The sequence below is a fragment of the Mytilus galloprovincialis genome, chromosome 14 (assembly GCF_965363235.1).
Source record: "Mytilus galloprovincialis chromosome 14, xbMytGall1.hap1.1, whole genome shotgun sequence".
Classification (NCBI taxonomy): domain Eukaryota; kingdom Metazoa; phylum Mollusca; class Bivalvia; order Mytilida; family Mytilidae; genus Mytilus; species Mytilus galloprovincialis.
In genome coordinates this window covers 61906205-61916399 of record NC_134851.1, presented here as the reverse complement: position 1 = coordinate 61916399, position 10195 = coordinate 61906205, and the positions used below count along the sequence as shown (strand labels likewise).

The window sequence follows — 10195 nt, the reverse complement described above, 5'->3', positions numbered from 1 at the left end:
GCTGTTTTGTGCTGTATTGCTTTTCAGCACAGCAGAGGTAGAAATGGTCTTTTCTAGGTAAAACTTGTAAAGTGTGACAATAGAAACAGAATGAACCAGGACACCTTTCAAAACATACTGCATATAAAGCTTAACTGTGCCAAGCAATGCATGCTTTGGAAACTTGTGTGACAAGGTGTTTGACAAGTTTTTCAGCCTTAAAAGTAGAGAGATAGAATTTTATATGGGCTTATGATGTTGTTCTTGTATATATATAACCAGTGATCCAATGAATGAACACAATGTTTGATTAATATCTTTATTAAAACATCCCCTTTAATTTTCATATTATCATATCACGCGTTAAATGCCCTTTTTTCAGGATTGGCACCCTGCCCTTTTGAAATCCTAGCTGGAACACTGATGTACATATAGATTTATGGTTACAGTAGTGAGAACATTAACAATCACAAAAAGCAGTTATAAAAACTTTTAGGATAAAATTAGATTTTTTTTTAATTTTTCATATTTACTCATACATAGAGTTTTGTTCCTCTTCTTGTCCCGGGTAAGGGAAGGGATGAGGTTTGTGCTTGTCCCAAGTCAAAAGCTTGTAATTCAGCTGTTGTCGTTATTTGCTATTTTTTGTTAAATCTGTTTTTCATTTATTTTTTTGCCAGATTTTTACTGATACAAAAATGTATAACGGAATTCTTAAATTTAAGCCTATATTGCCTGTTACTCAGATAGGAAGTACTTGATTTGATGTATCCAAAGTTCCGGTAAATAAAGACAATTGTAGTATACCGCTATTCATTAGTCATAATTCGATTAAGCAAAAACAAATCGAAGTTACAAACTAAAACCGAAGGAAACACATTAATTATAAGAGGAAAACAACGGAACAATAGAAACACTGAACTACGACAAAACCAAACGCCAACTTACAAACAGACTGTGTGACAACAACTGCCACATTCCTGATCTGTTTTTTTAAGACAAAATGGTGGGTTGAACCTGGCTTTATGGTAACCAGTACGGTCTGGGTTTTACGTACAAATTCACATATAATTACTTAAATCCACATTTGTTTGCCTCTAATGAGGGTGTCCATGTGGTGTCCTTCAATATTTTTTTTTAATTTTAGACATTTTTCTCTATTCTCTATAACATGTATAAATTTTGAACATTTTTCTCTTTTTTGTATATTTATATAACACTCCGTTATTCTCTATTCTTTCTTATTTTTTGCCTATATTTCTCTATTCTGTAGTTGTTCTGCCATTTATTCTCCACTTTTTGTCCATAGTTCTCTAATCTGTAAACCCCATCCAGACCCTTCCTAATGAATAATTGTCTTATTTGCAATCCTACTACATCTCCTTAGTTTCTATTAGTCTATACACATGATAAAGAACAAATAATGCCATGATATTGTGTAGAAAAGCACACCCATGTTTTTGTTGCGATTCAAAGTAATATCTATAAAATAACATGAACGGTACCAATTTTAATGTACCAGATACGTATTTCGACAATTAAAGTCTCTTCAATGATAATCAAGGCCAACATATTTGAATATACAAAATCTAATACAAATGTTGATTAACGGGTCAAATCGTTAGACCGTTGGATTTCCCGTTTCAATGGTTTTACACTAGTAATTTTGGGGCCCTTTATAGCTTTTTGATCGGTGTGATCCAAGGCTCCGTGTTGAAAGCCGTACATTGACCTTTAATGGTTTACTTTTATAAATTATTATTTGGATGAAGAGTTGTCTCATTGGCCCTCACACCACATCCTCCTATACCTATTAAATTATAAAGTACAGTCAAAACGTTAAACAATTTAAAAATATAACGTTTACCTTTGCGTGACGTGGATTTGTCCCTTGTTACACACAAGTGAGACTTTGAACATGGACCTACATCTCACATCTTCCCGCAATTTCACAAGAGTCCTCTAGCACACGTTTGATTGGAAGTTTGTGTTTTTAGAGAGAATTTATCTCGAACAGGAGTCAATATATTACAGATGATTTAAACTCGTAGAATTTTACAGGAACAATGACCAAATAAGAGTAAGAATCGATTGCAATTGTTTTTTTTTACTGTACATTAGACTTTAAACTGTAAACAAATGTATTTGAATATGGTTTAATTTTATAGAAATGAAAACAAACATAAAATAAATTCAACTACTGTTTCGTTTATTGAAGGATTACTATATGTCTAGCATTTTCTGTATACTTTTACAAATTTTTTAATTATTTATTCAAAAAAGTGAAGACAGATGTTCTTTAATTTTTATAAATTCGTTTTAAATACAGTTTTATATTAATGCAATGTCTTTCAATACATAACATTACTTCAATTCATTTGAAAATTAGTAACTTTAATATTTTTATTTTGACCAAGGTTTAAATATTTGCAATGAATTTTAAACATTGTAAACAAATTATTTTTTACTGGATGAATGCCTTTTTGCCTCATAGAAAAAAAGCAGGCAAATTGTCACATAAAACAGCAATTTCAAGTATTTAAAGTAACACTATAAAGGATAGCAGTTTCTTTTTTGTTCGCAACAAGCAGTTTCTTAGTTTGTGTATCAAAGAAAATAGCTGACGGTTCACGTAGACCGTCCTTGTCTGGCAGAATTTCCCTGTGAAGTTTTCCATCGTTTGATATAATGACCACATTTGACAAAGTTTGTCCAACAACAAACACGTTACCGTTATTATCTACAGTGATGCCGCCCGGGATTGTCAAAACTGAAGTATCTTCAAAACTCCAAACACGTGATCCATAACGGTCACAACAAACTACGTTGTGATCTCTCCAGTTAGTGTAGTATATCTGGTCGGTAAATACAGATACGTAGGAACTTCCTGGTAAGTTACATCTGATCACGTGAGAGGCAATACAATCCGCAGTGTTTATTTGATATATACCACGTCCTTCAACACAGACAAACAATGAGTCTTGATCACATGTTATTCCATATGGACAACCAGGAAGGGGGATGAATATTATAATCTTTCGGCTCTCGGTGTCTATTATGTCAATTCCGATATGCTCACGAGAATATCCAGATGTGATAGCGATTGTTTTCTCATTGATTATTGTTATGTCAAACCCATAACTAGGATCTAGCAACATATCAAATTTGAATGTACCATTTGACGCAATGACATTTAGCCTTTTGCATGAGTAATAGTCGGTAAAGAAATATTCGCCATTAACTGACATGCAACAACCTCTAATATTCATCCCACCTGTTGAAATTTTCTTCTGTAGAATTAACTTCAAGTCGTCTATGGTCTTCGTTGGTGTTGCTTGTAACTGTGCTTGTTTATCTTTCGCTCTGATTAAACGAATGTTACTCGACTTCTTTTTAATTTTAATTAATCCAAAAGATTTCAAACTGTCTAAGATACTAAGCACCCCTGGTTCTACTTTAAAAATGAGATCGACTGGTGCAAATTGGTTAGTTTCTACCAAGGATTGTAAATATTGTTCATTTTCAAAAACCTTTACTTCAATATTTCTCATCACAAGAAATGTTTGAAGATCGGAAGCATGTTGTTTGACTGATTTGAGATTGTTCTGATATTCTGTTATCAAGTCTTCTTTTACTTTTACTTCTGATAACAGCTTCTGAATATTATTTTTACATTGACTCACTTTTTTCTCAAGATCTTGTTTTATTTCTTTTTCAAGTATGTCTAAATGTTTGTTAATTTGAATTCTTATTTTTTGAATTTCTACAAGTTGTCGCTCCTTCTTTTCTTCAATATTACTCAAATTAGCCGTTCGGTCCTTCTTGACTTTATCAATGTTCTGTAATAAGTCCATCAATCTAGTTTCTAAATCTTGAAAGTGCTCGGATGTCTTAGCGTTGTTTATGACCTCATCAATATGAATGACGTTACATTTCTGATGTTCTTTAATGCATTTTAAACAAATAGGTAACGCATGTGCAGCACAGTATTGTTGATACTTTTCATTGTGATAGGTACATGACTGCTGTATATCAGTAATGCAGGACGGAAGAGATTTGTACTTGTCAATTGGTATGAGTTGGTGACTTCGTGTGGCTTTGAGTACTTTATGATGTTCTTGGCAGTCGTCACAAATGGCTTCTTCACACTCCGAGCACCAGTATGTTGATTGTTGGGTTATATGTCGCTCTGAACATGGACCACAAAGAGCTGTACTAGTAGCCATGGTGATAACCTGAAATATGTATCAATATATATATTTTTATCATAACATCATGAATACGAAGCTGTTATATGACTCCTCAGTCTTATTAGATAACACTTTTCATCAAAACCCGACCGCTTCGACAATATAAACCACCAACACCAAAACAAATTCGACACAACTAACCACCAACACCAGACTCCTTTGACAACACTAACCATAAACATCCGACTCCCTCGACAACACTTACAACCAAGACCTGATTTTTCCGACAAAACTAATAACCAACACCTTAGATAATTAGGCAATTTTACCTTTTGTAAAGGGACATAATTCTAGAACAGTAAGAGTGATACCAACAACATTCCATCTTGATCTGTGTATTGTTGTAATAAGCATTGTGTATAAGTGTTATAACATTAGACAAAGGCAAACTAAAGTTAACGAACTAAAACGAAACATTCAACAATTTTTCCATTTGTAAATGTGCATAATTCTAGGAGCATAACTTTAGAACGTTTAGAGTGACACCTCCAAAATTAAAACAGGATCAGTGTTTTGTGGTAATAAGCATATATAAGTTTCATAATATTTATTTGCTACAAACTAATAAAAGAGAACGAAATAAAAACAAAATCAGCATTTTTTTCCATTTGTAAAGGGTCATAACTCTAGAACGATTGAAGTGACATCTCAAAATTTCAAATTTGAAACCAATAAAATGCTAAAATATTCGACTCTGGAAATAGTTTCCTTAATATGATTTAAATACTGATTCTGTGTTCAAACTTTCTTTAGCTAGTGAAAACTATTGACCTTTTTTGGTCCTCTTTGCACTTCAATTCTGTTTGTTTCTTTTTTTTTAACTTTTTATAACGTCACTGGTTTTTGTATTTTGTAGACAAAAACGTGTCTGGCCTACACAATAAAAAAAGTGCTAATTTCAATCACAGAATTACGAAAACAGACACACACCTAAAAGATTTCATAATTTGATTTGTTGGCACTATACTCAAGCTAACAGTTACTTTTATCAGATAATTTAAAGTTTGCCACACTTTCCGTCAGTCAGTCCTTGAGGGTCGTGATGGGGTCCTTCATTTCTTTATGTTTATGTTTTTTTCTCATTTTCTCTCCTATGTCTTTATTTTTTCACTATCCTTTACATTTTAGCACATCATTATTCTTTATTCCTAATTTATTTCCTATTTGTCGATATTCATTAAATTCTAGAATCTTTACGTTATATTTTTGAGGAAAACGAGTGATTAATTCTCTTACGGCTTAGAAGTAACATAAATTACAATCAGATGTTTATTAAATGTACAATACTTGCTTAGTTAAGTATAGTTTATCAATAGCATTTTAACTTTGCCGTTATAACCTGAGACATCGGCTTTATTCTTTATGTTGATTGCAGTTTATTCCACACTTTATACCCTTTGTTTTAGAAACAAATAAATACCGAGTATAATGCTAAAAAATATAAGTCCAATTCACCTAATCGTAAAAAACAGTGCAAGACTTGCTTAGTTCAGTATAACAGATAAATAGCATATTTGACCTTGCCCGTATTACATGTTGTATCGACACGATCGATAATTTTAAATCAAATCTGCTGTACTATAAAACAAAAATTTAATGATACCATATCTATCTGCTCAAATAAATTCAATTGCTTTCAAACAATTATCAAATCATCTATTTTAAGGTAATATTTTGTGTTATTTTTCATTTTAATATATGACCATGCAAAAATTGTCCCTACATACTTAACCAGACAAACATTTTGAAAAAAGTTTATATCAATAGAATCCTATTATCTCTAGAACATAACAGCTTTTATTAAACTTTCGAATGCAATATGTCAAAAATGTATATACAATATGAAATGGAAATCTTAATCTTAGATCATCTTACCTGAAACCAATATCAACCTTCATAACAAGGAAATAAAACGTAATTTAATATCTCCTTAGTGTATGTCACATGATTATACTAAGTACCTTTAAAAACGAAACACTTCAAACTTTTATATTTCACCTGAAGAACATTTGTGAGTTACATACTTCTCTTGAGTAATTCTTAAAAAATGACAAATAATTACTCATTTATTTAAATCATATTTTGTTATTGAATTGGAAGTGGATGTTTTTATGTATTTTCTGTTTACCAAACTTTGAATTTTTTGAAAACTAAGGATTTTCTTATCCCAGGAATATATTACCTTAGCCGTATTTGGCAACAACTTTTTGGAATTTTGGGTCCTCAATGCTCTTCAACTTTGTACTTGTTTAGCTTTATAACTATTTTGATCTGAGCGTCACTAAAGAGTCTTATGTAGACGAAACGGGCGTCTGGCGTATTAAATTATAATCCTGGTACCTGGTAAGTATTCAGTACTGAGATTTGTAGTCTTAAGTTTAAAAGCGAAACGTTTTCCCGCAAAATATTACAATTGACCTAATACATGTACCACTGCATTTCATCTTTTCACTGTAATGTTTGTTTGCTGTCCAATTCACGATTATCATATAACTCATTTAATTTATGAAAATCCATCATACAAGGCAAAACTTTTATAATGTTTGTTGTGTTATTACTTTAACGGTTGAAATGTTCAATGCGAATTGTGATTTTCGTTTTAGCCGTCTTGTGAAATGTGTTTTGCGTTATTTACCACTACCGATTGTTGTATGACCTTGTCTGCCGATGCAGGTCTCAATTCTTATTAAAAGTTTTAACATATTAAAGGATCTTGGTTGAGTTTAGAGAGTTATAGACATTAAGTGCAAACAATTTACAGAATAGAGTTAAATTGTCCAAATATTAAAAAAATGGAAAACAGTTGGCTGATAGAAAATGGAGTAAAAATGATAAAGAATCTACAGAATTAAAGGACGGTCAATGAACCTCATTCACACATTTTACATCTGAGTGAGAAAACCTACAAAACTTCTTTATATATAAATTTCTGTCTATGGTGAGCGGAATTTGAAACATCAATTAACACTTAAACCAGACAATAACCAGACCAAGACATCAGAGGACTGGAATGGACATGTTAACGGCTGTGGTTCGAATTTGTTCTGTGGTGTTTTCCATCGTTTGATATAATGACCACATTCGAAGATTCCCCTCCGACAAACATGTGACCGTCATTATCAAGAGTGATGCCTTTATTGTATTTCAAAACTTGAAGTCATATAAAACATATTGATTTTAAGTGACATTGTAAAGAAAGGCAGTTTCATTTGTGTTCGCCACAAGAATTTGTCTGGTCTGTTTTTCAAAAAAAATAGCTGACGGACCACAAAGACAATCTTTGTCTGTTAGAATTTGCCTGTGGTATTTTCCATCGTTTGATATAATGACCACATTCGACGATTCCTCTCCGACAAAAAACACGTGACCGTCATTATCAACAGTGATGCCTCTAGGAAGTAGCAACGCTGAAGTATATTTAAAAGTCCAAACAAGTGATCCAGTATGGTCATGACAAACTACACTGTTATCATCGTGGTTAGTGTAATATATCTTGTTGTCGAATACAGATACATAGGAACTTCCCGGTAAGTTACAACTGATCACGTGAGACATTGTATAATTTTCAATGTTTACCTTAAATATACCACGTCCTTCAAGACAGAAAAATATGAGTCTTGATCACATGTGATTCCCCAGTGGCAAGCAGGAAGTTTGATAAATTTTATTTTCCATTCTGTAATCGGTGTCTATTATGTCGATTCCGAGGTGCTTACGGGATGCTTCGGATGTAATATCACATGTTTTTTTATCGATTAAGGTTACTAGTATGTCAAACCCATAACTAGGATCAAGCATTATCTCGTATTTGAATGTACCATCCGATTCAAAGACAGAAAGCGCGTTTTTTTCATAGTAATGATCAGTGAAAAAGTAATCACCATTTACTGACATGCAACAACCCCTTATATTTTCACCTTTTGTTGTTATTTTCTTCTGAAGAATCAAATTTTAATTGTTAATGGTCTTCGTTGGTTTAACTTGTAACTGTGCTTGTTTGGCTTTCGCTTTGATTAAACGAATGCAACTCGGCCGCGTTTTTATTTCTACTGATCCGAAATTCTCCAAACTATTTGAGATACTAACCACCCTTGGATCTACTTTAATTACAAAATCGAACTCCTCGATTTGATTGGTTTCTATTAACGACTGCAGATATTCTTCATTTTCAAAAACCTTCACTTCAATATCTCTCATCACAAGAAATGTTTGAAGATCTGAAGCATGTTGTTTTGTGCTTTGAAGATTGGTCTGATATTCTGTTATTAAGTTTTCCTTTTCTTCAACAGACGATAGAGTATTCTGAATATTCTTCTTGCATTGAACTCTTTAATATCTATATCTTGTTTTATTTCTTTTTCAAGTTTGTCTAAATGTTTGTTAGTTTGATATCTTATTTGTTGAATTTCTGAAAAAAGAAGGTCCGTTTTTTCTTCAATGCTGGCTAAATTAGCTTTTCGGTCCTTCTTTATTCTATCAATGTTCTGTAACAAGTCCACCAGTCTTGTTTCCAAATCTTCTAACTGCCAAGATGTCTTAGCGTTACTGGTGACATCATCAAGAGGTATGACGCTGCATTTCTGGTGTTCTTTGACGCATTTAAGGTAGATCATAAGTAAATGTTTTTTTGAGACAGAATTTTCTTATAATTTGCCAAAATGAAGATTTTTATATGCTTTTTTCAAAAATATAATAAAAATTATGGGTCACCGTGCTATTTTTCAAGCTATGAGTCGTTGAAAATTGCCTAAATTTGGTTGGTTTGTTCATGAAAAAACACATAAGAGTGACTACAAAAAAATCTATGAGATAGAATTTTGAAATAAATTGTGAGAAGATATGTTTCATAATATGTTTTAAGAAAATAAAGAGAAAACATGGTGTAACCGAACTTGTTTTCTTGCCACAAGTAAAAATAAAAAATATTAGCCCAGTATAAATTTTGTACTAAAAGAGTTATCTCCCCTCAAATGGCTCATTTGAAAAAAATGATTTTAAAAACCAAAAAGGTTGATATATGTTAAAGTATTTTGAATAATACAATAAATTAACAAGTTTTCTTATATAAATAAACTGTCTTACCATTAAATTGCAAATCTGTTTCAAATTTGCTGATTTGGGCAAATAACTAGACCGATTTTGTACTGTGATTGTACAATCCAAGATAGCGGTATACCATGAATCTACCTTAAAACAAATTAATAACGCATGTGCAATACAGTAATGTTGATACTTTTCATTGTGATTGGTACACGACTGCTGTAAATTCACTGGGGTAAAGCTGATGACCGTAACTGCATTCACGGTCATCCCAAGATGTCGGATGAAAAATTAGGTCAGTTTCTGTATTGTCTGTTAAAGTGTTTCTATATCATTTTCTTTACAAATCATACATTGAAACGATGTAAATTTATAAAAGAATCACTCGGAAATCACTAATTACTTCTGAGAAATGTGCATGAAACGGGAAATTCGATTTGAAAAAATCGCCAAGATGACCGTAAATCACAATCGAGATGACCGTAACAGAATCAGCGATTCATAACAAGGCTGACCGTAACTGCTTTTAAGATGACCGTAATTTGTAAATGATGACCGTAACTTTTAAAGGATGACCCTCAAATATAAGAAATATCCGTATTTATATAACTATCTTTTTGTATCAAATGATTAATCGTGTTGGTATACACATATTAATATGAAAGTTTTATCCTATAGGTAGAAGAAAATAAGACGTGCTTCAAATGCAAAGATTACCATATGTATCTTTTTTACAGTAGAGGGTTCAATTTTTAAAATGAATTTGCCAAATGACATGCAAAAGAACAGGAAGGGAACACATGCTACAAAAGCGCGATAAAATGACACCTTACAAGCATAATGAAAAAAATGCGGTGCACAGCCTTCAACTGCTCGACAATGATTTTGTTTTGTTTCTGGGATTCCTTTTAATGACATATAATAAA

The 10195-nt window shown here is 32.2% G+C and overlaps 1 long non-coding RNA gene across 1 annotated transcript; it reads right to left on the bottom strand.

Annotated features, from left to right (window-relative positions):
* Positions 1-2171: 2171 nt before the first annotated feature.
* Positions 2172-6167, bottom strand: LOC143058642 (uncharacterized). Its single transcript, XR_012973165.1, has 2 exons — positions 6105-6167; positions 2172-4214 (listed from the first exon to the last, which is right to left on the bottom strand). It is a non-coding gene; the product is annotated as an uncharacterized LOC143058642 (long non-coding RNA).
* Between the last annotated feature and the right edge of the window lie 4028 nt (positions 6168-10195).